Below are 27,711 nucleotides of genomic sequence, written 5' to 3'. Positions count from 1 at the left end.
ATTTCTGCAGGTTGGCATTTGGTGTGCCATCTGGGGTGGTAAAGACTCTGCATATGGGAGATGATATGGTCCCAAGTATTTTATTTCTCTACTAGGTTTCCCACTAAGGGAATTTTCACTTAAAGAAGTAAAAATTATTATATGCATTGTATGTTGCCACAAATGAAAGGCAAATATATATTGTATATCTCTGTTCATGCAGTATTTCTCCCTCGCAATATCTTTTTAATATGGCAAGTAAATGTTGCTTCTAATCACTTTAATAGTGTTTTTCTCATCTTCCTTCCATTGCGCCTGTTTATACTTTTATGCATCACACCAAACTGCTCTTCATCCTTGAGACTTATGCTCCTTTTGTGTTCAGAAACAGCATCCACATACAGCTGTATTATTAAGTAGGTTATATCTTTTTTACATTGGTGGTAATCACTGAATTCATGGCAGAGAGATATCTTATTATATGTACATATTTAGTCTTTTTAATCTAGACCATTATAATTTATCCATTCAAATCTTTCTTCATTAAAAAAAAAAAAAATCTCATCCTTTGGCTTTCAGTTCAATTTCTTACAGTCCATTTCATTAATCTTTCCAAGAACCCAATGTGATATTTTGAATGCCAGAGCTGTATAGAGCAGGTCTACTTCTGTGTTCAAAATTAAGTTACTCTTTTGATATATTACTGTATCATCTTGTTCCAAGAGGCAGTAGCCCTATATGCACCTATAATTTCACTTTCTCTTATTGTTGCCCTTTTACATTGCATTCAGACCATTATCTTCCACAATTGTATTTTATTCTTTCATCTTTTCCAGATTATTAAATACTTATTCAAGATTTGTTTCAAAATATACCAGAGGTGTTGCCTTGCATTTTTCTGCTTTCTTTCTATTACTTTATCCCATCTATCTCTGACACATTTTATTATTCTTTCCCCATAATTGCACTGAAAGCTCCTCCCAAGTTATATCACGGGTAGATTTTGTTAATGAGCTGACTCATTCTCCTTTGCAAATCAGAAATGAAGATGTTAAACAARTTTTGATTTAGCATCAGCACTGCAGCAAATGACTACACATCTCCCTTCAGCTTGATCCATCAATATTCTTTGTTTATGGCCTTTGAGCTAATCTTCAATCCATGCGACAGTCTGAATATTTGTCAATTTGGATTAATTGTATGAGATTTCTTGGACAATATATCAAATGCTTTACTAAAGTCAAACTATATTAGGCCTGCCATTTTCCTTTCGTCTACTTATTTGGTAATGCTATCAAAAGAAGCAATCAAATGTGTCTGATAAGATTTATTTTTCATAAACGATGTTGTTTATTCATCATGGTTCCGTTATCCTCCAGAGGCCACACTGGAGCTATGAGGGACAGTTCTTCCACGCCCTCACTATTATATGGCATCTTTCTACCTTAAAAGAGATCTCATTGGGCAGTTTGTTATTCTTGGGTCCCAGTACTAAGTTAGGATCTGATCTGACACTCATCAACAAGTCTCTTCAATTTATTCTAGCAAACTTTAGATTAAATCCTTGATATCATAGGTTGTTTTATTTCTCCCTTATGTTATGCCTCACTTTTCGATTTTTATTTTGTGTGTGTGTGTGTGTGTAATATATGAAACAAAACTAAAAGAAACAAGAGTCAAGACACAACACATCCCTTTTGTGAATTAAGCAAAAATGTCAGACATTCCAGMTAAAAGAATCTTAATATTTTGAAAGGTTCATTGCACAGGAAATAAAATTCTAACAATTGCATATGTTGTAGGTTGTTCATGGCCACTATTCTTGCTGTCGCCTTCCTTTTACCTGGCATAGCAGAGTTTAAATAGGAGACTTCCAACCTGGAAATAGATCTGAACAGGATACATTATAAAGCCAAACTTCACAGCTAGAACTGTTAACAAGATCTCTTCTGTGTTTTGATTTTGGATAGACAACATCTTTACAGGGAGATATCCTCCTTGTCTGTTACCTTGGTGATGGTACTTCCGCCACATTTCTAATTTGACACAGAAGCAGTAAACATGACTAAACTCCCAGAAATCCTGAAAGCTCCCTATAAAASCAGTATGGCTACTGATGTGACTGAAAGAGGATTTGGGTTAATTCTGCCAGATCACAACMTCTGCAAGGAGCAGTTGTGTCACAGTGCGTCAGAATAGTAGTCACCTRGGTGTCCCCCCAGCTATTCATCATCTACAGAGGTTCCTAAAAAGTGTATCTCCCCAGCATGTCACTTTTCTTTTAGGTCCTTCACAAATATACATTTCTTTCAGGTGAGAAAAGAGATACTTTTTTTCAGGGAGCTGCCATATCTTACTTCAAACTTCTAAAACATAGATGATGAAGTCCCCGTTTGTCACACTAGACTATCCTTATAGCCAAAARGCCTCCTAGCAGACAGCTTCTAGCCRATAATCTGATCTATTTCAAAGGCTGGTTTTTCTTTTTTTTTCTTTTTTTCTTTTTTTTTTTTTTTTKTAATAAAATAATCTCCATCTGGATTTTGATATCTGTGAAAGAAAATATCAACCTGTTCTACTACAACACTGACAAAGGAACATAGAATTATGAGCTAAATTTTAGATGGCAAAGTTAGGGTACGTGAATCCTATGCCATGCCTCATAAAGGCATGTAAAAATARTGTCATAAGACAAACTGATAAAGGTCTTTGTATCCCAAAAGCGCAACTCCTAGTAAATGATCTCAGCCAAGACTAAGTCTCAAATGACAACATTTGCCAGCTGCACAAATTCTGTGGATATGTCATTAAGGGATCATGTTATAAAGCTATCTACCTCATGGTATAAATAGCTATACCTCTGTCAACTCCGTTAGGATCCTATTGATTAATATTTGCTGGGAAATGATTTGAAAGTTCAAAAGTTGGAATATTGTTCCATTAATAAAATTGCTTCTAATGGAAGAACAGGGCTGTTCCTTTCCTCTTTTTGTTAATACAATGGCAGATATAAAGCCAAATTCATGATTTTCCCAGATTTTAAAAATCATGTTATATAACTACCTGCTAAAATACTTCTGAAAAACATAATGTAAAAATCTATGTGYGTGTGTGTGTATGTGGATGTGTATGTTTTCTCTGGTGTTTAAACCTACACACCAAAACAGTTTATTACAGTATATTTATTTGCAGTTTACCCTGAAAGCTGGTATGTGGAAATGTGAAATGTCTCCCTCTCACTTTTTCTCTTTTCATGTTTCCCCCTCTCTCTCTCTCAAAAAAAAAAGGGACTTATTGTACCTGTTTAGACTTAGCTCGTAAAATGTATGGGCCAATCTAAAACATATTGCCCTTTCCCCCAAAACAACAATTGACACAATGTAGTCCAGTTCTACTTACATAAAACTGAGAGGTTTGTAGTGATCCATGACCTTGTAAGGCTCATTATTAGATAGATACCAATTTGTCATGCTGCGCCTAGCTATCAGCTTTTCTAGTCACTCACTTCATGCTTCTAGTGGCAAATTATATTTGACTTTCAATTTAAAATCCAGGGTACTTTAATGTAAAACCTCAGTATAATAATGGTGATGAAGCAGCAGGGCATGCAATTTGACAGAATGGATTTTTCTAGTTTATCGTGTTGAATCCCCCTCCTCCAGACTTCCAAAGGAAGAAAGAAGAAAGAAGAAAAAAAAAAGAATAAAGAAGAAAAAGGAAAGAAAGAAGAAAAGAGAGAAAGAGAGAGAGAGAGAGAGAGAAAGAGAGAGAGAGAAACATAGAGAAGGAGAAAGGACAAAAAGAAAAGGAAGGAGAAGGCAGGGAAGCAAAAGGAGAAGGGAGGCAGTATTACTATCATGAAAACCAAGAAAACTGGGCAGATAACAAATACAGCAGTGAAATATTTAAAAATGGAGACCTATAGACCTAATCCTGAGCTGTTATAAAGCTTTTCAGGTTTGCTTCCCTGAGCACAAGTTATATTATATACACCATGACAGGTTATAATTCATAAATGAAGATTTAATTTTTTTAATAATAATAATAATAATAATTAAAAAAACTTCTTTTGCAGATTACTGCACTTCATATTTGTTACACAGTTCCTGTCAGGCATAAGTAATGTTTATCTCCGTTGCCTAGATGTCAAGCACCTACTATTAATGATGTCATAGGCAACTAAGCTCTGGTACATTAGACATACGATTCCGGAGTTTTTTTTGATATAGACTTCATTTTGATTTTGAATAATGCCTTGTAAGGGATATGAGGTTGTGGAAACTTACAAAATGAAACAAAATGCTTATTCATTCCATTTTTGGTACTCTATATTTTTATTAYAGAAACATATTATTCAATGAATTGAGATCAGGCAACATGAAACATCAACTAAAGGAAATATTTAATGTAAACAACAGGATACCTGTTTAATTTACCTTTCTCTCTTTTCTTTTATCTTTTTATTTATTCTTTTATAGGTAGTAAAGATTAACCCTGCATTTAAAATCTGAATTTCAATTTCAATGTAATTCAACTCATCTAAATTCTGTCACTAAAAATATTAGCTATCTATGTAAGGCTAATTATCCATGTTTTTTTTCCAGAATCAATGGAAGAAAACATTCCTCTCAGGGTAATTCAACTGATACATTCATGTCACCTAACTTCAAACTTCTAATAGTTATGCATTGAAGTTCCCGCAGCATCTTCAAACTCTCTTCTTAGTCAACAGGCAGAAATAAGCATTTTTAGAAGGTGACTCATCTGACTTACTTTTACACACAGTTTAGGATGAAATTAATTGCCCTCTAGGGGTATTTAAGACATCTAAGTTAGAGTAGGCTTTTTACATTTCCTCTCACAATATAGTGATGAAATGAATGACTTTGTAAAAAAGTCTGTCTGTCCTTGACTATTGAAAGAGTGTACTCTAGGTGCTTAATTTTTAAACAGATAAATGTAGGTGAAATGAATTCCATCTTTCATAACAAGATTTGCTTCTGAAAACTCATGTGCAATTCCTAAGCATAAAATGAGGTACACTAACAACTTACAGCCAGGATTGGGCCTTCAGTTATTAGACKCCAGGAATCCTTACACTGAAGTAATAATTCTTTGTTTTGTCAAGATATATATCATCTGAGCTATTATGTTGACTGASTTGTGCATGGCAGTTAGGTTTTTAAGAAATAAAATCTTCAAAGAAAAAAAAAAACCTAAATGAAACAAAATAATTAGATTTAGGCAATAAGATCAGTTCTTTCCTTGAAAAAAGTAATAGTGGCACTCCATATAAACAGAGAAAATAGTTTTTAAAGGCTARGGGGGTCTAGTGGAAGGGAGAGAAAGAATGAAAGCAAAGTTTAAAAGGAATAAATTAATTGATTTAAAGGATTTGATTGTCCAAACATGGCTTTCTAGTGACATTTTAARCAAATAAGGTATGCTGTCCGGCATCCAGCTTCCATTGAAAAGATATGGGTTTCCCACAGGGCCTAAGACAAATTTGCAGGCTTTTAGGCAACAACTCACAAACTTGTGTGACATAGCCTTTATGTTAGTGTGTCTTTAAACCAGAGAGCTGGGACTTCTTTTAACACTTAAACATGGAGTTGCGAGTTAAATGAAAATGCTATTGCAGAAACAGGCCCAGAGCTTGAAAACTGCAGTGTGGGGTTCCAGAAGAAAGCTTTAGGAACACTGTTATAAATGAAATAGGTCATCTATAACTGATGATTTCAAATCCTTACATCCATCCTACAAATTCGGTTAACTGTTACCTTTGATTTCACATTTGGATCTGAGCAGTAAGACTTTTGTCTACAATTTGTTTGCTGTAAATTGATAACAGAAACAAATGCCTTCTAGAACATAGGGAATACATTAATAAAATTCTTTTTCCACTCAAATTCCTCACATATATACTTTTTTATTTGTCTTCTAATACGCTAGAGAATTACATCATTGAAGATTATAGACCTAGGGAAGTGCTGATTTTTTTTTTTTTTTTTTTTTTTTTGACTTTTTTTTTAAAAACACATACAAGAAAAAGGACAATAGAAAATAAATTCAGCTCATTCAATATGTTCGGAGATCACATTTTCCTAGTATCTGGTTCAAGCTTTTTTTTTTTTTTTTTTTTTTTTTTTTGACTCTATCTGCAATACATTTCCTGTGTTTTATCTACTCTCTTGGTAGCAAAAAAATTTTCACAAAGTCACCTAGTGAATTGCATGGTTACATTTTGTCCCTGTTGTGTTTTTTTCCAAACATTAGCTGAACAATTAATGAACAAATCAAATAAATTGAAGCTGTTGTATTTTCCTCTAAATGCAAATGTGAAGGATGTTTTTTTAAGTGCTTTTATATTTCTCCCTCACACTCTGGGAGGATATACAGGATTCAACTTCTAAATTACTCATTCCTTCTGGCATCATTTATGCCCCAAGGAGTTAATTTTCAGCTCCACAGTCAAGGTTTTAGCTACATAAATCCATGTCTAAAGAGAAAATAATATAATATAGCATTTTCCAGACAATCTCTCACAGATGCTCTAGTATCCATACAGGAAAGAGAAACAAACGATCTAAGTGATACGTTCTCTTTCACAAAGTGATCACCATTTTATGTGGTTAAATCTTTCCCACTGGCTTAGACTTTCTACTAGTACAGGATACCTGATACTAAATGAGATCAAACAAACCTTACCGYGAATCAAGATAGTCATATAAAGTCCTTCTAAAGTCTTCCAAATCTCAGTATTGTAGTATTGTTTCAAATTCTAATTATTTTCATAATATCATTACATTTTATCATGAGATTTAGAGATCCCAGCTTCTGGAAGTAGGCAGGATAATCTCAAATTTTAAAATTTATATATTTAAAAATAAATTACTGCCTTATAAAAACAACCTACAAATTCATTACAATGATACTATAAAGTCAGGTCAATAAAAATAGTTAAAAGTTGTGATTTTGTAAACATTTCCATGTCCCACTCAGTGATAATCTTAAAAATAGATTTTCTTTTTGTCCAGAATCTGAACTTGCAAGAATAGCCCCAAGAGGATGGCTGGTCCAGGCTGTCTCAAGATTTCTGGTTGCTTCTTATGCTGTTAGCACCAAATTAGATGGCTATGTCATAATGCCCATCCAAAAATAAATAAACAAATAAATAAAGTGAGCTTCTCCAGGGTTTTCATAAAGACAGAAGGTAAGGAGAAAGAAAAAGTCACATCCACACTGTATTCCCAATTGCTTGGGAGACTTCTGCTGGAAACCTGAGTGGAGGCCTATGAGATTAACTCTCCTTCTTTATGKTAAGCAGATGTATCCATATTTTCTTGGAGTTATACCATGCACACAGATGTGACTGCAATTGTGCAATAATAAAATTAGTCCTGAATTATGCTTATGTAACATGACAATTGCAGCTGATGATTTGTTTCCAGCTCCATTTACCACATGACACTTATAAAATCCCATGCTGGGTCCCAGCCTTTTAGAAATCTTACAGAAATCTTAATAACCCAACCATAAAGATAGGCTTTAGATAAACAAGAGTGTTAGCTAAGTATAAATTCACCTACAACTATGCGATTTGCCTAAGCAAAGTGCAATTACAAGCAGGAAATTTTGATCTGGTTGTTAGGATTTTGAAAATAAAGTATTTGCTCAAATGTTGTCATGAGAACCCCTAATTTTGCAAATATTGACACATTTTAAAAATAATTAAAATCAGTGTCTTATCCTGTGTGTTACATTTTCATTTTTTCCACAGTGAGATAAATACAATCTTCCTGGGCTTGCTGGGTAGCAAAGAATATTTTTGCTTTACTACAATACTTTAAACTTTCACTTTGCCAGAGATGATGAGATTTCAACATTTCGAAAGCTTTGGCATGTACTAAATCTCAAATTAACAATGATGTTCAAGAGAGAAAGAAAGATGAATTCAAACCTCATCACAGCAAAGAAGAACATTCTTTGTCTTGAGAAAAACTGTGAAGTTTTGCTAGTGGTATGTTGATTATATTGCGACTGGGTGCTTAAACATCTCTCTGGCATGCAGATATATTAAGAACATCTAAGTTTAGATGTCTTACTCTGGAGTGAATGACTCATTGAAAGGTAGAAAAAATTATTCCAATTTCAAATACTGAATTTAACTACAATTAGTTTTCTTTTTTTTTTTCTTCATTATTTACAGACAAGTCAGCAAAGTTTTCTGCTTTGCTCACAAGTAGACTAGTTAGTATAAAGCAACTCTTAGGTGAGAAATTTTCCATCTCTCAAGATTTTCTACAGCATCTTACACATCTTACATTCAAATTCCAGAATAACTCAACTTTTTTTTTTTTTTTTTTTTTTTTTAATAGTGCAGAAAGATGGGAAGCTGTTTTTCCAGCAGACCCACAGAAGCTCATAATGCCAAAAGGGCTCTCAGTCTCTGCTTCTGATTGCAACGGTGATTACATGAGGGAGACTCCCACAAAGGAAAAACTGGGCAAGGGCAATCACTACTCATTACACACAGTCCGTAAGGTCTCTCTATGAAAGCTTTATCGTTATGGCCTTATTGTTGAGAAATGACCCCAAAGATCAAGGAAGTTCCTGATTTCCAGTATGTCTTCATTTCTCCAAAAATAATCCTRTATATACATTACTTTTATGAATACTGAAGAACTGTGTTGTTTAAACCTAGCATTAGATCCTTAGAAATCTTGCTGTTTGTAATTGTTTTTCTGACTGTGAACAACTTTTAATGTTGTTATTCCAAATCTCTGGAATGCACATGTGCCCAAAATGACTAGTTTTGAGTCATCTTTCAAAGCCATGCGATTACACAGAAAATTCATTGAGACAGATGGAAGCTATTGAATATACTTTTCTTCCAGGCAGCAGGCAAAGGGAAAACCTAAAAATTTGAGTAAAATCTGCCATTCCTAAAACYTTTACTTTCTTATTCCAAAACAACATAGACAAGCTGTTTTAGTTCTGGGTAACTTTTATCAAAAGTCCTATTTCATTGCTCTTTATACAGATGCATACAGTGTTAACTGATTTTTGCAAAGCATGAAGCAAATGGAAAGATTAATTTTGTGATGTGATACCATGGAAACAATTTAGAACAAGATTTAGGGTTGGGCTAGCTCAATGAAACTTGCTAAAAAAGTGCACTTTAACTACAGATTATTTCACAATAATTGTATCAGTGAYCACAAAAGAGCTTTTTTTTAAGAGAAATTGAGAAAATTCGTGTAGACTTTCTTCCTCCTCTCCCCCTACTCCTCCAGGAAACATGAGGAGGTTTTTATTTTTTTCAAAAAGTAGTTAAAGATGTTTGTTGCAGGTAGAATAACTGGAAATTCTAAGCCAGATAACATCAATAATCAATATCAATCAATATCAGTCAATAACATYAATAATCTAATGTTTACTAGACTGATAGAGCAGTATTTATACATAAGATATAGAGCTCAGATATGCAGTTGTCACACGAAAACCACTGGAGCAGGATATTTTGGGGGGAATGTTTATCATTACATAATTTTAATCCATTCTTTGTTATTGATACTTACCAGCTCACTAAGAAATCCTTTTTCCTCCTTTCTTTCATCTTAACATTGGAAAGAATGTTATTTAAGTAGAAGGGAGACAAAAAAAAAAAAAAAAGAGAGAGAAAATACTGCTGAAAAAAAATGACAAATTTGAGCTAAATTTTCCTCTTTTACATACACATTCACAGAAGGACTTGTTGCAGGTCTCTTCAACTAAAGTTTATTTAAGTCTCTTTTCCTCTTTCTGTACATGCAGCCATTGGAAAGCCATGTGATCATTCACACAACTCCAGCACAGTCTTTTTCCTCCCCTCCCTCACTTGCTTCCTACCTTTCTTATTTCCTTCCTATTCTAAACAGCTAAGATTTGTTGATGCAAATTCAGCGACAYAGTGTGAGCCAACAAATCTCTGTGCAAACAATCATGGTTCAAGTTAAGAGGCAGGTTATGAACCAGGGCATGTAGCTTTTAACACAGCCTCAGTTAGTGAGTGTCTTTGTATCTCTGACACATGAACACAGTGATAGACATCCCTCCCATTTTTTAAGCACAGCAACAAATATATGGAATGACCTCAAAGAAGAGCCTGAGGCTTAGAAAGAATTGCTGAAGAAATGTATCAAATTAGACAAAAAAGAAAAGCATAAAATCTACATTATCCAAAATTATAGACATCCAGACATTTTATGGATAGTAAAAATCAAAAAATAATCTTTATTCCATTAGTTTCAAAATGATCTGGTCTCTATTTTTTTTGGTGTTCACTGCATAGTTTTCAGTCATTGTTATTTTAATGTGCCATGAGAAGCTGTCACCCACTATCATGGTAGGTGAAGGCCCACTGTGCAGAAAGAAAAAATCATCACATCTGTGTTAACAGAGATGACTAACTCAGTTGCAGAGGTGTCCTAGGTTCCACATATTAAGAAGAGACAAACATTTTTTAAGATACGTTTAAATTACAGGTCCAAGGGACTGAAAATTTCTAATGATTTTAAAAAAAATGTTTATAGACTAATCTGTGTTTTACCACACCCACACCCATACACATAGTTTTTCATGGCATGCTTTCCTGCCAGATTACTAACTTTCCATGCCTTTATGCTGATTATTCCTGAAGCACTCAGTAAGCAGAAAGTACCTTCCCCTCTTCAAAGACCCTAAAGCCTAAAAAAGCCTAAGAATCACTCCAATACTTCTTACCACTGCTGAAGATTAATTTTTACTAGCCACTTAGATGGCTATGGAGTACATTACAGTGAACATTGTTATTCAAGTTCACCGGAATAAAATCCATCATTTCTGAGTGGGGTGAAAAATTTCTGGAAAGTCATTCCTACTACTCCATAATTTGGTCACATATACCAGCTCTGCTTACTCATCTTCCATTGCAAACTTTGTCTTTTACAAGAAGCAAAAAGTTCATTAGTTTGCTCAAAACTTCTTAATGAGTGTGCTAATTGAGAGCACATTAGTGTATTTCACTAGGCTCCCATGTTTATTTCTTGAGAAGGGACACATTTGTCTTCCTTTGTGTGTCTAATGCTAGCAAGGCTCTGTTTAAAGGAAAGCAACTGTGGTACCCATTGTGTTCAGAAAGGTTAAAATGGTAAAAACACATCACATAAATGCTTTGTGAAGTGTATTGGAAAATTAGACTGCAGCATAATAACATTTCTTTTGTCTTTAATGAGTGAATGAGGAGGAGAAGAGGTTTCAATCTTATTAGGAAACATTTTCAATGATGCCACAGACTCTGCAGACATTTAATGTAACACATGGCGGCCCATTTCCCATTTCTTTTCCTGATTCAGCAAGGTCCCCAAGTACTGGCCTCCTGTTAAATGTTGGGGGAGTGTCTTAGAAGCCATGGTTAGAAGACATACTAAATTATATTGTTAAAATGAGAGTCTTTGTTTGGATAGAATAACCAAACAAATTTGACAAACAAACAAACAAAGCTTGAATTTTTAAAAAGCTCTTTGCATCTCAAACCTCTGCACCTTATTCTGATGGTTAAGCCTATCTTCATCGACTTATGCTGCAGTTTGTTTGTGATTAATAATGAAGAGTCTGGCTTTTCAGTTAGGCAGAACCCACTCTTGTTTTACTAACTAATCTTTTTAACAAAGCAAATTTTGAAATACTAACTTCTCCCTGAAAATCTACTTTGAAAATGAAGTCAGAAGTGCTTGACAAATTGAGTGTTTCTATTCATGAAAACTGCTTGGTAAATGGGTTTCATAGATCTGCAATGGGAGTTGAAGGAACTTGAGTCCATGAGTGATTTCTTCTAAACCTTTAAGGTGGAGAAAGAGGATAAAAACCCACTTCACATAATAGGAATCATTTTATTAAGCAGAAAAGCAGTACTGCATGTCCCCTTGATTCAAGCACAGATTTCTTTCCCACCACAGTAATAATAAGTATTACAAAATTAGTGCCAACCTCAGAGCCATCAGACTGACTCGTTAGAAAAACGTGAGTTTAAAACAGAACCCTCCGGGCATGGAAAATGCAGCGAGGTTTGGTTAAATTGCCTTTATTATATGAAATCTCTGCAAATAAACATAGAAGCAGAAAGCAAGCTCCTAATTTTTTTTTCCACATGGAGTGGTCGCTATGTCCAGAAGGCAAAAAGGAAGTCATTTGCACTCATGTCCACCAGGATATTCTCAAAGAAAATTCTCYGTTCATAGTCCAGTTGCAGTCACTGCACTGTAAGGACAAGCCTTGAAAAAACAAAAGAGCTGCTAAGACAAAATGACCTGGGGCTATATGTTTTTAAGTTGTACCCATCTACTTTTTTAAATCACTTTGGTTAACCTCCACTCTGTTGTATTAAATATCAACTTAGACTTACATGGCAGCCTCCAAATATAAGGAATATATATACCAGCTCTGCGCAAAATCTCAAGGAAGGTAGGAATCAAATAAGCTGAACCTCTTTCTAGAACWGAAGCATCTGAATAACTGTATGCAGAAAGTACTGAAGTAAAGAACAAGGAGTATAAACAAACACTTTCCCACCCACTGGTCTGGAAAATATCAATGTCAGTGATTAACAGCTAATTCTTAGGGAGTTCAGGTAAATGGTCAGTGCTAAGGGCTCATCTCTATCTTCTGTAATCRAATCAGTTCTCTAGGTTTTGCAAATTAATTCTTGAAATATCATAAAAATCCTCTGACSTCACTCAGGTTAGATGCTGTTTCATGAGGCCAGATTCTTATAATTTGCTCATTACTAGTAAGATTTGGCAAATAATCCCACTGAAACTTGAACTCTAACACAAGATAAGCAAGGGTAGCAAAACCTGGCCTATTCCTTCAACACTTCTTGTTTTCCTTACTTCTTCATAACAGAATATCTGAAAATTAAGATGTGTAAGGTTTTTTTTCTCAATTTTAATAATTTATTCTATTTTTATATTCTATTCTAATTTATAATATTTTATTTTATTCTATTTATTAATAGTATGACAGATTTTTTTATTTGAATTTTAGAGTAGAACCTCAAGTTGGGATACTTGTCCGTTCTTCTCTAAGCAGGATTGTTACAGCTGTGAAATAGATCTCTGGATATTCTGTATTTCCTCCTGTACTCCACAATATGACACCTTCTATATTTAGAAGTGATTAGATTTATTTACCTTTATTTACCTTACCTTACAGCAACCAGACTCAAATGAATGCAAGGCTGAACCCACTCTTAGAAAGATCTGCTTACATACCCGGATTACTATTTAAGTAGTGACCAATTAAACATTACTAAGTGGAAGTAAGCACCCATAGCCTTTGAAATTTCCAGGCAGATATGCAACATAGATGAGCATTTCAGGTTATTGCTCTCTAATTAGGRCTCAGAGCACAGCAGCATTGTCCTTTTGACAATGAAGTCTGCCTGTCATATTTGCAAGCACATATATGAATTAAACATAGCACCTAAGCATAATGTTCTTGCATCTTACAGTTGTGTGCTAGAAGTCTCTAATCTAATGCATTCTAATCATGAAAAATCAAGCTAACACATTGCTTCAGATCCTGGCTGTGCTGCAGATGAATCACCGGGGACGATGGGATTCTCCAGCAGCACACAACTGGCAGAGATATTCTCATTGTGGAGCAGTGTCCAAGGCTTCCCCATGCCCTGGCAATGTCCAGCTGCTCATGGTGCTGCCAGCATCTGCTGCATGTTAGTTAAGGCTGCCTGCCTGCAGACTGTTTTCMTATACTCAAGGGAACACATAAAGCACTGAAGCAATTGCAAATGAAGGGAATGAAGGAGTAGCTTGATTCCTCCCTTTCAGATCAAGTATGGACAAAGCCATTTGTGCTTTCTGATCACAGCAAGAACACAGCTAGAAGACCACACTCTGGAGAAACACTCCAGAGTTCACTCTAAGTCTGTGCAAGGGTATAAGTGACCACACGTCAGTGGCAGATGGAGGCTGAGAAAGGGAAGGGAACCAGAAAAACAAGTGCTAAAAKGAGAGTGCATAGCAAAATTTTTGGAGGGGAACACWGCTTCTCTCTCTAGAAGGTATGGATGATGAAGCTCTGGTTTTGCAGATGAAGCCACCAGAACACTTTTGGATCTTCGAACATGGGGTGAGGCTACTCGCTGAAGTTAAACAGCATCTGTGCTGGTTTGAATGGAAGTACACTGACTCCAGGAGCTCCTGCTGAACTGTACACCTCAGTGCTACGTCTGAGCCAAAGCAGTGATGTTGCACCTTACCTAGCCTGGAGATGTTTATAATTTGTTTTGATTTCTCTCAGAGGCTGGRTTAACAAATTGGTGTTAGAGGCTCCCTGCCTCTTGCCTGCACAACTTCACCTTTGTCATACTGATGTGTCATAGAAGTAGAGGGAGACCTCTTTAGTGAAGAAACAAAGGGACAGCGAAAGAGTAAGCCCAGTACTATCTTTTCAAAGTTATGACTTGCAAAAAAATATATTTCAGACTAAGCCTGATGAGTTCCAAAGACAGGAATCTTAGTTCAGGAAGAGGTGTTCAGCTTGACTTTATAAAAAGTTCACACCACAGAATGAACACACCTAAAAACAATTCTTCTTTTGAAAATCTATTTTTTTTATCTGGGAGGAAAAAAAGATATAGGCTACAGAAACTGATATAACACATGTAAAGCCTTCACTCTATAAAGTTTTATTTCTGAATAATTGCAAAGAAGTTTCTTTAAACCAAACATGGAAGTGGGTGCACCTGCTTCACAGAGTGAATATTTCCCTTGTTACYTTGGTTTAACCTGTTGTGGCTATTATTGGTATACTCAGTGGACATAGGATATCTCCAAAGAAAATGGCATCTGTTGGAATTAATCAGCAATGCTTTAGGTGTGCTCTGCTTCCTCCTCAAAATCTGTAAGAATCAACATTGCTGCCTATTAGCAAATGTCTCCCATGGCCTTATTAAATGTGGCTGTAGCAGCAGAAAGGATGTCTCTTAAAGAGCATATTGCAGTATTTAAAAGAGCACAGATGTGCTGAGGTTGTCAAWCATGAAATTTTGTTTGAATAAAACAAATATTCAGAAGAAGAAGCAAGGGAATGATCTGTTGAATGCAGTGGCAGCTTTGTTATGYCAGGGAAAGATTTCTAGTAACTGTCCCTAAAGACGAGGAAAATCATGTTTGCAAATCATTTTGCAAAGTTTATCTTTATAAACCTCTTTAGAAAAGTATTCCCTCAAGGACATGATAAACAACATACTCCTTTAGCAGCATTAAGGTAAGCATAAGATTGAGAAGCTTCATGTAGGCAACAAGAGGAAAAGTCCCAGTCTCACGGAATAAATCATTTTGATGAAAATTTCGTCCATAAAATCAGACAGGGGGCCATCAGCCCCAATTCCTCAGGTCCAAGCATCATTTTTAGCATAATTTCATCACTTTAAAAACCAAAAATTGTATGGAGGCTGATTCCTGAAGCAAAGTTTATCTTTAGTAGCAATCATTTCTGGAAGGAAAGCAAGATGTGAACTTCTCACATCACAGGTACTCTTTACACACTGATGGTTATCTCCCACCTCTTCTCATAGGTCAAGTTARCCAGATAGCACACACCAGTCAGCCTGCTGCCTGTTCCCACATAGCTCACTGCCTCCCCTTTGAATCCCAAGGCCAATCCTGTCTAGAAGCATTTGCAGGAACCACAACAGAACACCCCAGCTTGCAATAATTCATTCTGGAGTTATTAACTCATTAACTGCATTCCGGAGCAATGCCATGGGGGAGTATAACCCACTAAGCCCTGAAGCATTCAAACAATATGCCAGGGCATCTTCTCCTTCAGAGCTCTTTAGACTTCTAATTCAGTTAAGTCTTTCTCATTTCAGGCTAAAATTGCTGTATCTTTATACTACTGTTCTCCTCTCAGAGGTTGTATCCCTATGTTCTCTCCTGATAGCACTTTGCTGTTGCTGGACTGGGAAGCAACTTACTCCAGATCACATACTGGGGTTTTCCTCAAGGTTTGCATCCACAGTATAAAATCTGTTCTTCCTCGTTCCACGCAGAGGAAAGTCAAGCTTGCAACCTGGATAGGAATGGTCATGCACTTCAGGGATTTTCTGGAGGGGCACAAAAACCAAGACTCTAGGATTAATGAAACACACACCAAGAGGTAAGACAAGTGAAAACTATCAAGAACATAAATGAAATCTAAAGTGATATATAATCAGAAGTTATGGGTCTGGTGCAGCAACTTATTCTTAAGCACATCAGCAAAACCACTAGGGACACTCTGACATATCTGTGGAGGGACTGCAGAAAGTTTTGAAGTAGCTGAGGAGCAAAGCAATCATCTACACTGCTTGACCTTACGCAGCCTCACAATTTTAACCCTTACAACTTTTCCTAACTCTTAACAATCCTTTCCCCCCTCAGGCTTTCTTGGACTCCTTCCTGTTTCTCTGCTGAAGGATTAACTGTAAGGAGATTCAAAATGTAGCCTTAATCCATCTTTAAATTTTGACATGGAACCCTATTCCCACAAAAGAATGACTTATAATATACTGTCAACCTCATCTTTACATTTCAGTTTTTCTGCAGTATATTCTACCATTAGTACTGAGAGCTGTGTATTTTGCATATGGAAATACACATAAAATGGCAGTAGGTAAGCAGTCTAATAAAATGCATGATCTAGAGGAAAGGGAACTCTTTTCAGAGGTTTGTAAAAGGAAAAAAAAAAAAAGAAAAAGAAAAAGAAAAAAGAAACAATTTATACTTATCCTGGAAAGGCTTTCCTGTGGATCTGTGCACAGTGGCAACAACTCTGCTGTTTTTCATTTGAGACGTTGTCAGATTAGTCAAAGTGTAGAAAGTGTAGAAGCTTTAGCTTCACAGATCCTTGGCACCAGCTGAAATTATTTCCAGTTCACGTACACAATATGTCATGCTGCACTATGTGGATTGGGCATTTTATACTCTGCGATCTCCCTGTTCTCCAGTTTCCACCCTTGAGCACATGCAGGTAAGTTGTCCTGGTATGAAAATCTACATCTCTAGTTACTATTTTATAATTTGCTAAAGTATTTGAGGGACCTATAATTAATTCTAAATCAAACTATTTTAATTAAAAAACATAATTTAAATCATTCTCCACAGGCAGATTCCCTATTGATGGCAGATGTGAGATCAGCCATATGCTCATGTCCAGATCTCAGCAGGTCAAAAGTGGAGGGAAATAAAGAAATGTCATGGTAGTTAATATGCTCAGTACAGTTTTATACTGCTTTCAAGTACAAAAATAGTTTATAGCAGCAGCTTGAATTGTGAAGGACCTGCATAGGGCTGCAGGTCTGATGAAGTTCTACACTTCTGGTTTTTTTTTCTTCCTTTTACTTCCATAGGCTCTGTGATGTCACCCATCCCTTGCATTTCTAAAGATTTACTGAAGTCCAGAAGCTGCTTATGTCTTTTGAAAGGTACTAGATATTGAAGTTATTGAGACAACCAAATGGCAGTGGAATATCCAATATTTTATCATTGTTTATGAAAATCTAATAAAAGCACTGACCTGTCACTGCTGAACTGTCAAAAAAAAAAAGCTATCTGTTGCAACTGTAGCAAACATTGCCTTTTAATGAACAAAATGTTGCTTCTTGCTTTTAAGCCACGTTAGACAACAGTTTTTAATATATCAGAATTAAGAAAACATAAGCAAACAATTTTCAAATCTAGTATAAAAAAAAGCCCCAGATTAACTTCTTTTTCAGATGGATATTCCTGTGTTTATAAACTGCATAGAAGTTCAAAATCAGATTTACAGGGGAAGTCACATTTCAACTATGGGATGACTACTGTCCTCCATATTTTACCCTCCTACCAATGCACAAAATGTGCCACCTATATGATAATGCCAAAGATATACATACATCACAAAGTAGGTTAAGAGAAAATACACCACAAAGTGTGTGAAACTCATGAGGAATATCTGTATGCTTATATCAATRATCAGTGATAGCATGCTACACCGTGAATGTCTCTTCAAACTGAAGTTTCGAGGCAAAAAGAAGTTGCAGCAGAGAAATTGTGTAACAAGTTCTGTGCATGCACAAGAACTACTAAACAGTCTATTCTTACTAGGCTCATCACTTTTGTAATCCATCCTGTAGGGGGTCAGTGCTAAAATTAAATTATACCTGCCTACCATTCTCAATCTAATCAGGCTGTGAACTGAAAAATAAAACAATTAAAATTAGAGACAGGCCAGCCTCCCACTGTTTATGATCTCATTCTATTTGTGAAGAGTAGGTGGAAATTCACCCATGGTGAGCATTTGGTTTATGTCAATTTTTCTTGTTATTACAGCTGGGGCTTATTCTGTGAACTGTTTGCAGCTATTTCTGCTAAAAATAGGTGGATACCAATTTAAACTTCCTGGCAATATTTCAAGTCAAAGTATCATTAGTAGATAGTTATTATGCTGCATTTTATTGTAAGAGATCCTACCATGAAGCCAATCTATACAAATATAAATAAAGACAGTTAGAATTACCTTCTAAATGACTCTATTGGAAGTTATTCACATTTGGTTTAGCAAAACAAGTTAAGCTATTTACAAGAAAAGTTATTAGTCGAAAGAGCACTGACTTAATGAGACTTTTTAAAACTCTGTATCAGGTTAGACTGCTGTAGTTAGAGAGAGATTGGGGATCAATTTGCCTTTTCCCTCAGTCCTAAATAAGAGCAGTACATAGTTCTCCCTTGGTTTCCAAAGGATATAATTTCCTTTTATCACTCATCCCTCCTCTGTTGATTCAGCTCTGTCGTGCTCTCTCATAATAAAATCATCTTCCCCAAACACATTCTCTCACAAAAAAGATAACGTGACAATTACATACAGACTTCCCTATCTTCTCCTGACAGCAAGAGCTGAGATGTGAGGAGACCACATAATTGTGATTTGGTCACACTGCTGCATTTAATTTCCTAGCTAGCCATCACACGCCTACATCTTACCTAGTTGCTATTAAAGTTTTCAGTAGTAACATCAAAGTCTCAATGAAATGACTTATGTAATTTCCAGGATCTTCATCTTAAAACTATGAGCTTTTAGTGTGGATGCAGTCCTTGAACAGTYAGTATTTCGTTCCTACCAGTAATCATCTGCTCTTATGGTGTTTGAACTTTGAGCTTAGTACAGACATACCAAGACTTTATTTTGATTGCTACTCCTCACTGTAAAGGGATATATCTGTCAAGGTCATTAACATTTTCAGGAATGCCCAGTGGTGAAATTCTACAAAGCTACCAACAGTATGTCTATCAAATGTCATGCCATGAAGGGCTAACTGGGCTAGCAGCAGAGTCCACAGCTATGGCAATAAAGAAAACAGTCCAGTCACATTCTCTAGCCCTGAAGGCAAGTGATACAGCATGACTTATATTCATAAAGCTTAACTCTCTTTCCCTCTAAAACAGATGATTTTGACCATATTGCATGTTAGCAACAGATGCTCTTTGGGCATTGTCTAGGAAATGCTGACTGGCACAAGTCAAAATGCTCCCAATTAAACAGTATGGATGATCATGTACAAGCACTTGTGTCTGTGCCTTGGTCCAGTCTAGTTTTCCAGCATAGTCAGCCAGAGAGTAGTAGGCACACAAGCACAAGGTATAGCTGCATTGTCCCATTGTCAGCTATTTAACCAGAAGAGAGAAGCATAAGCATTGAAAGAGTTGATTCTTTATTCTTCTCTTAATTCTTCCTACTTAAATGCACATTTTAGCCTGGAAGGCATCTCTGGAAACCTTTGCTCATCTCTTGGCATTGTCTGGAATCCACTTTTCAGACAAATAAAAGTAGCTGGAATGGGAAGACACTTGTGAGGAGAAAAGGTTCTGAAAATATCAGGAGAATGAAATTAATTTGGTAGGCCAGCTTCTCCAAAGGTTAGGCTATTAGGCTGGCTTTCAAGAAAGGACTTTAAAAGGTTTAAAGAAAGGACTTTAAAAAGGTCTTAAGATTATGGATGCAAATCTAGTGTTAATAACTTAAACATTCAACCAGAGCAGTTTACGTATGTTTTTCTGTAGTTTAACATACAAAGCTGAATTAGGTGACCAGAGATCAAAATCTAAAATGGGAAAAATATAGGTATCCACTTGGGAATTACAATAGTTTGTAAATTTWTTTTTATATCATATTTGCTCCTCTAGTTATTTTTCTCAATTGGCAAAAAGTAACTCTGCAAAAATAGAATTCAGAGAATGTCAGTTTCCTTCAATGCCTCCTCTCTTCTATCTATATGCCTATACGGCCTGTCCTTAGATGGTGAGACCTGAGTTCTAAAGACGTCAGCTACAACCTACAAAATAATACTGTCATGTCCCCAAAAAAGTATTATCTATCAAATCATTCTGCACCATTCCCAGAAAGCTGGAGTAAGATTAGGTTCAGAAAGGCTTAGCACACACAGAAATATGAAGCAGATACAGAAGCGGAAAACCAAGGATGTGAATCAGTAAGACCATAATACAGAAAATAATTGTATAGAAAAAAAATATGATTACATCTCTTATAGAATGAATTCTTATGATTTCTAAATGACACAGTGAAAAAGAGAGAAAAAGAGCCAAGGCTGTATAATTGTGTAAAAGGAAAGTGTTCTGAATGTCTGTTCTGAAAGGGAAGGATCTTAGACATTTTCAGAAGCAGCATTTACTTGATGAAAAGATAGATAATAATGAAGATATTGATGTGAGAACAACTAAGGTAAAATTAGTAAATGAAATGTTGTCTTACACAACTATCAAATCCTACCAAAACCCTACAACTAACGAAAGAAAGGGGAAAGTTCTCTGACTAAAATACTAGAAGACAAGCCAGAGAAGTAAATGGAAGAACAAAGCATGAATAATCACAAAACCTTGTAAAAGGACAGAATACTAAAAAGAAAGTTGCAACTAGAAATGCAACAAATCTTTAGGAAGAGTCTGAGGGATGGTGAGAAAGGAGAGAACTCAGCAGAGTCATACCCACCCTTCCTTTTGAAAAAGTAATTAAGGCTTGCATGAAGAAGGTGAAAGGCTAGAAATGAGAGTGTTTTAAGATGGTGTCAAAGGCTGTAATTAAGATAAGGATGAACATAGACATATAATTTAATTATATGATATTCTAGGTACAGAGCTGATTTTTTTCTACCACTGCATTAACACAAACTTTTTTTAAAAAGTTTTAAAATATATTTTCATTATATTTATTCTGCTTTTTCTAGTACAGAACATATAATATTTATATAAAAATATACATATGATTTACCTAAATCTGTCATGAATGATATAAGCAGTCTTTGAAAATATTGTATCATTGTAGGTCTATAGCTTACATGCTAACAACTGATTGGAAGATGATTCAGATTCTCACTCTGTGCACATGCACTCCTGGGACATGCTTAGGTCTTCTGCAGGACTTCATCGTTCTGCTACTGAAAGCWGAGGGAGTGCTGACTTTCCTTGGAGGAATGAACTCTTCCAAAGATGGGGAGTCCCACACTACCCATTTCTATATCAAGCATTAGAAACTGGGCACAACACAGGCAGGAAGAGTTGCTAGAGTTTAGTTAGTCTCCAGCAAGCAGTGAATTCAACCCTAACTGCCAGCAAAGATAACTTTTGTTCTCCCTGACTTCTTCCTTGACTCTCAAATATCACTCAGCACCCTCAGCAATATCAGAGACTTAACTCCTCTCTCCATTCCATTTGCTCTCACCTAATTAAGGGCCCACTAAATAAAGTTAGATGCCCTGGGAGAAATAACGGTCAACCATGCTGCATGGATGTTCAGCTAAGGGTGGAAAAGACACTATGTAAGTTAATATATGATAAAATTGAGTATAAAAACTACCAACCTGGGATTTTTACTCTCTTTAGTAAGAGGCCACATACAATTAAGACTAGCTGTAAAGAATGCAAAACAGAAGGGACTCGTGTCATTTGTGCTGAAATAAGATTCCAGAAGATGGGTGAGCAACGTTTTTTTTAAAGAATAGAAAAGACCTAAAGAATAATGTATTTTCTCTTTGCACATGGCTGGTACAAATCCTCCTAAATTGTTCCATAATTTAAGGGTGCCCCTAGACATGCTAATATGAACCAATTGTACTTACTGGGGATGTTGCTAGAGGACTTCAACTGTTAAATTCCCTTGTGGTTCTTCTGGACTTCCATCAAGGGAGACAGATTTCAGCTGTCAGAAACCAAGACAGATATTCACTACTCTTTACCAGGTCAAACTCACAAAAGTCTGGTATACAAGGACCCAATCCTGGAAGGCACCAAAACAGAACAAAAACAAAAAATCAAAACTTAAAATAATTCCTAGGTAATTTCCACCTGATGTCACCCCTTCACAGCTCACCCATATCTCCTGTGTTAGAGTTTCAGTAGCTTGATGATCAGCCCTCCAGAGAAGCTGATCCTTGGCATTCAGTACTGTCAAATGATTTTTCCTGTGTTATTGCCTTTTTATCTTTCTACTTGTTTTTGTTTTTTTTTTTTTTAAGTATCTTTCATTAATGACATTATAATTCCTGACAAATCTGGTAAGTGAGTTACTTTTAATGAATTGCAAAACTGCATGTAGCTATTTGACAACAGTGAGCTGTATTTATTTGTTAGTATGGAAGATAATGGCCAGTGGATTCCACTGCCACTGTCAAGCAAAACATCTTTAATTCACCTCTATTTCTGCATTAGTTTAGGGTGAAACATGACCAAATCTCTACCAGACAAAAGGCATTTCTGTCAGTGGACTGTTTCATTGAGATAAGAATAAAGGAAAAATAAGTCTTTATGCTTTTAGCACAGGTTGTTTACCTTGTGATAAATGTAGGCAAGTCTATCACTGGAGAAAGTTGCATTTCAGTTGACATGATTGAAAAGTATACTAAATCTTTTTTTCTTCTTCTTCTTTTTAAAACAAATTAACACCATTATAAACTGTTTCTGTTAAATCCTGTTTCAGTACATTGACTTGTTTTTTAAAATAAAACGCACATTTCTGTAAACCGTGAAGTGTGGTTTCTTTGGTACCAGCTCAGTATCAGATTTTAGCAATTACACAGTCATTTCTCTTCACTGACAGTTAAAGTCACAGGGCATAGTTGCCATTTACTTTATTGAGACCAGGATTTGAACTACTTTGTCTGTACTGATGCAGCCTGGAGAGTCCTCTGTGCCTCTGTGTTGTTGCCATTATTCACCTTTTGTAATCCCACACTTCTATCCAAAGGTGGCTAGTGCTCCCTTAGAGAAAAGCCTCTATTTTTTCCTAAGCACCATTATTCAGCAACATTTCTGTAGGAAATAAAAATAATCCCTGCCTGAAAGGTCATGAAGTTCTTAGACATCCAAATTCAGAGATCTCAGACTTTAAATTTATTACTCAAGCCTACAAATATTTTTGAATTTTTACATATATGATTTTGTTGCCTTCAGTATTACTGTTCTTATGCTAGGCGTATGAATAATGACTTTGCGCAATTGGGATTTAATGGAGAAGCTGAGAAAAATGTTGGAAACTGAGATGAAGAATAAGTTCTAACTTAAACATATAGGCACAATTCTACCAAGATATTTCAGGAGTGAGTGTACATGTATGTGCAAATGTGGACTGACATACACCCACACATTATCCTGTGCTAATGACAAGTGTGTCATTTCTGACTGCTGTGAAAAGCAATATCAGGGAAAGTCCATCTCACCTTCTGTAGTCTAGAAAAATAACACTGATAAAGTCTAGACACTTTAGAGAATGTAGCTTTCCATTTCAACCAAGTCTCTCCTGAGTTTTCTCATGGATACAGAACTCAGGAAATGGCATATTCCCAAAAGCTAGGTAAATCCCACCACCAAATTTTATCTTTATTCTAACAGACACTGGAATTCTCTAGAGAAACAATATGAGAATTTAAAAGCAAGAGAACAACATATCTTCCTAGCACTTTGTAGAGGTTTTACTGTTGCTGCATTACTATTACTACTCCTCAGAAAAAAAAGTTAGCTGAACAAAAACAGCAGTCATGGAAATGCTAAGGCTAAGCAGCTACAATTTGGTGAAACTTCAAGAAAAAAAGAATGTTTTAACAAAAAGCATATCAAATAAGCATGACTATAGGCAGTACCAGATGCATTATATATAAAAATGTATTTCACCTGGTTTTCATAAACAAATCAACTATCACACTGAAAAATCTTTAAGAGAATTCCCAGATTTTGTAGGACATTTGCCAAAGCTTGGAGTAATGGAGGTAGGAATCTGTCCAAGAATTATAATCACTGCTATAGCATGGACAAATAAAAAAGAGAACGTTTGCATCGAATCCATTTTTTTTTTGCTATCAAATGAATAGTAAGATTGAAAAGTTTAGTAATATAAGACTTCTCTCTCCGTCTGTAGGCAAAGTTATCACTACAGTTTGGACAGCACTTTGCAAAGTCAACATACAAACTCAATTCAGCTTTCTACTCTCAACTGTTATCTGAAATTCTGTAAGGCCAAGCTTCCACTGATTTTGTCGATAGTTTTGCTTGAATAAGGCACTGGAGTTTGGGTGGTGCTAATCACTTGCAGCCTGAGTTAGCATATTATCATATTGCTAGGCTATTTTTCTGCTTCTGACATTACAGTATTACAAAGTGATTAATTTCCATATACATTTAATATCGTGTCACATTTAATGCAGTGTAGTGCATTGTCATTCACTTTAAAATATATTTAGCATCACTGAAAATGAGACTGAGGCAGTTTGTCATAGAGATTTCTTGTATAAGAGCATATCTAAGGACTGCAGCAAAACAAATGAACAAAATACTTTTTCCTATATCTTACAGTTGCCCATGCTTTGGTGTGTATATTTTACAGTATATATCTTTCTTCAGCAGAACATGAGCCAGAGAAAATCCTGTCTCTAATAAAATATCTGTTCCCTATGCAAAATGTTGCCTAATGATAGAGGAAGAATAAGCTTCTGTGTATAGAGAAAATATTGGCTTACCACTGAACCATCTGGTGTATGGTGGGAATGGTCCGAGTAGCTTTCTCAGTTGGAACATTTGGAAAATGAATATACTGTTGCAGCAGCTCAGATTGTTGGCCATGATGTTTGTGATAATGTTGTTGATTTACCAGATGTCCAGAAAATTCCTGGTGCGGTAGTGTTTCCTACTCCTACTGAAGTCTTCATTATGTGGTGGGTTTATGATGGCTGTCATTTCTCACAGAGTAGGAGGGATCTGGGAACTATGTCCAAGCACAGCATGGAATCCATCATCCACTCACCATTCAGTTTGAAAATCAAAATCTGTACCAACATGTTGCTTCTGGATTTCTAAACATTACATGGAAATACATGTAAAGATTTGACTAATACAACTGGCAGTATTTGCCTTTTTCCTCAATCATGTAATGCCCAATGCAGATGCTACACATCTGTCCTCCTATTAGATTGCCCAGGCCTTTTTCTTGCTTTCCAACTGGCAGTCAGGAATACAAATAAGAAGACTAAATGCTGTGTTCACTCATACTCATGAAGTATATATGAGGTCTGAATAAGTATGCTTCACTACTCTGCTCCTTTTTTATTAGATAAATGTGAAAATAATGTATGATATACAGGTGAGCACCTAGGCTTTGATTTAAGAAATTAATTAATTAATTTTTATTTTTACTTTAAAAGTGAATAAGTACATGTGCTGATTTCTCCTTTTACTTCATGATGTCAGTTCATAGATAGGCTATACGAGTATCCTAGGTTCATAAAAAAGACAAAGAAAAGTGTAGTTCACAACACTATCAAACACATCAGTCCATTTTTGTCCAGAATGTCCCATGTTCACCATTTGTATCTTCATAGTGTGATCATTACTCAGACAGCATATGTCAAACCCTGTCTTACAAATGATATCGTACAGGCTTGAGTTGGTTATCATTGGTTAAATAAAAAAGTCAGAAAATGCACACACATACACACAAATCAGGTTTTCTCTGAAACAAAATGTAAATCAAGAAATATAAACAAATATGAAAAATATATAAACATCATTTATAAACTTAATGTGTAGACAACATTTGGTTCATTTTTCACTTTATCTTGATTACAGTATGAATGTTTATAAGATAAATTACTAACTTTAATTTAAGGAAGTTGTATTGCCTAMGTACTAAAATCCTAAAATACATAATGCATATTTAAAAGATGAGTTTACTTTTGTCACATGCATCTTAAGGTATATAACAGAGCTTGGCTGAGCATCACTGTAGACATTCATGTTCCATGGTGGTATGTAACATTACCAAGGGACCTGCAGGTGGGAAGTGTGGTTTGAGTGAAATTGCTTTCTGCACCATGGAACCATACAATTAGGTTCCATAATAGGTACTATTATTTTTTTCTTGCTGTTTCTGGAAAGTCAAAGAGAAAATACCAACACATCTGTGATAAGGTAGCTCCAATGCCCACAAAATCCTCCTGTGGGAGACTTGGTACTCCAGACTAACTATAGCCCAGTGCCAATATCAAATCTGCCTCATGACTCAATACTTCTTTTACAGGTAGAGAAGTGAATTCTACACCACTGAGAAAAAAAAATAAGGAAAAAGAAAGATTATTCATGCCTCATACTTTCACAAGGAGCTGTCTTTTCTAAGCATGAAAATAGATCAGAGACTGTGTGTTGACTATGGGTAATTCATCTCAGAACAGAAAATTACTGTCATAGAATAGCATAGTATATATTACTTGTGTCATTTCAGCATTCAGAAGCAGGCAGCCTTTCTAAGACATATCTAAATCTCTAATAAAGGAGCACAGACTCTTATGAAAGTTTCACCTGTTCTTTATTCAGATAGATTGGAAACCTCCTTTCYTCCTTATAATGTCTATCTTCAGGCCATCCAGATCCAGTTACAGTGAAAACCTGTGAATCAGATTCTGTCAGTGAGAGCAAATTTTACAAAGCTTCTCCTGTAAAGGAAAAATGAAGACACCAAATATATAATTTGTACTGAAGAAATGTGACTCTACATGGCTGATCACACTGCCTTTGCCCTGCATGAGATCTCTCATTTCTCATCTCATTGCCAAGAGCTGTCTTTTAGCACAAGTAATTTCCACAAATATTCTGGATTCTTCCCAAGTGAGCCTCACACAGAAATGGGACAGAGGCATGGTGCAGCTGATGCTGCTCTGAATCCCAAGCTAGATAACTAGCAACATCTAGATGGGAAACCTGGAAACAACTGCACTTTATTAGGGCTCTCCATGTGCCCTGCTCTTGCAAGGTGGTGTTTCAGCTCAGAGAACCAGGGTTAGCATGATGAAATAGTCACTCTAAGATTCATCCCAGGTAATTTGGATGGGCAGCTCACATCAGCATCAACCCCTCAAAAGTGATGTTTGTATGACTGTTAGGATCATCAATTCCCATGCTGTTTCCAAAAGTGACCACACTTCCATTTGAGACGTACTTGCAGAAATAATTTACTTTCTTTTAGAAGAACACTCCTTCTCATCGCAATTACTTATGAAATTGTTGCCTTTACTGTGTTCCACTCCAAAATATTTTCAGGCAAAAGGGAAATTTAAAAAAAAAAAAAAAAGGAAAAGGAAAAGGAAAAGGAAAAGGAAAAGGAAAAGGAAAAGGA

The sequence above is a fragment of the Nothoprocta perdicaria genome, unplaced genomic scaffold (genome assembly GCF_003342845.1).
Source record: "Nothoprocta perdicaria isolate Ctin4 unplaced genomic scaffold, notPer1 scaffold_145, whole genome shotgun sequence".
Taxonomy (NCBI): Eukaryota; Metazoa; Chordata; class Aves; order Tinamiformes; family Tinamidae; genus Nothoprocta; species Nothoprocta perdicaria.
Note: the sequence above shows the minus strand (reverse complement) of the source record.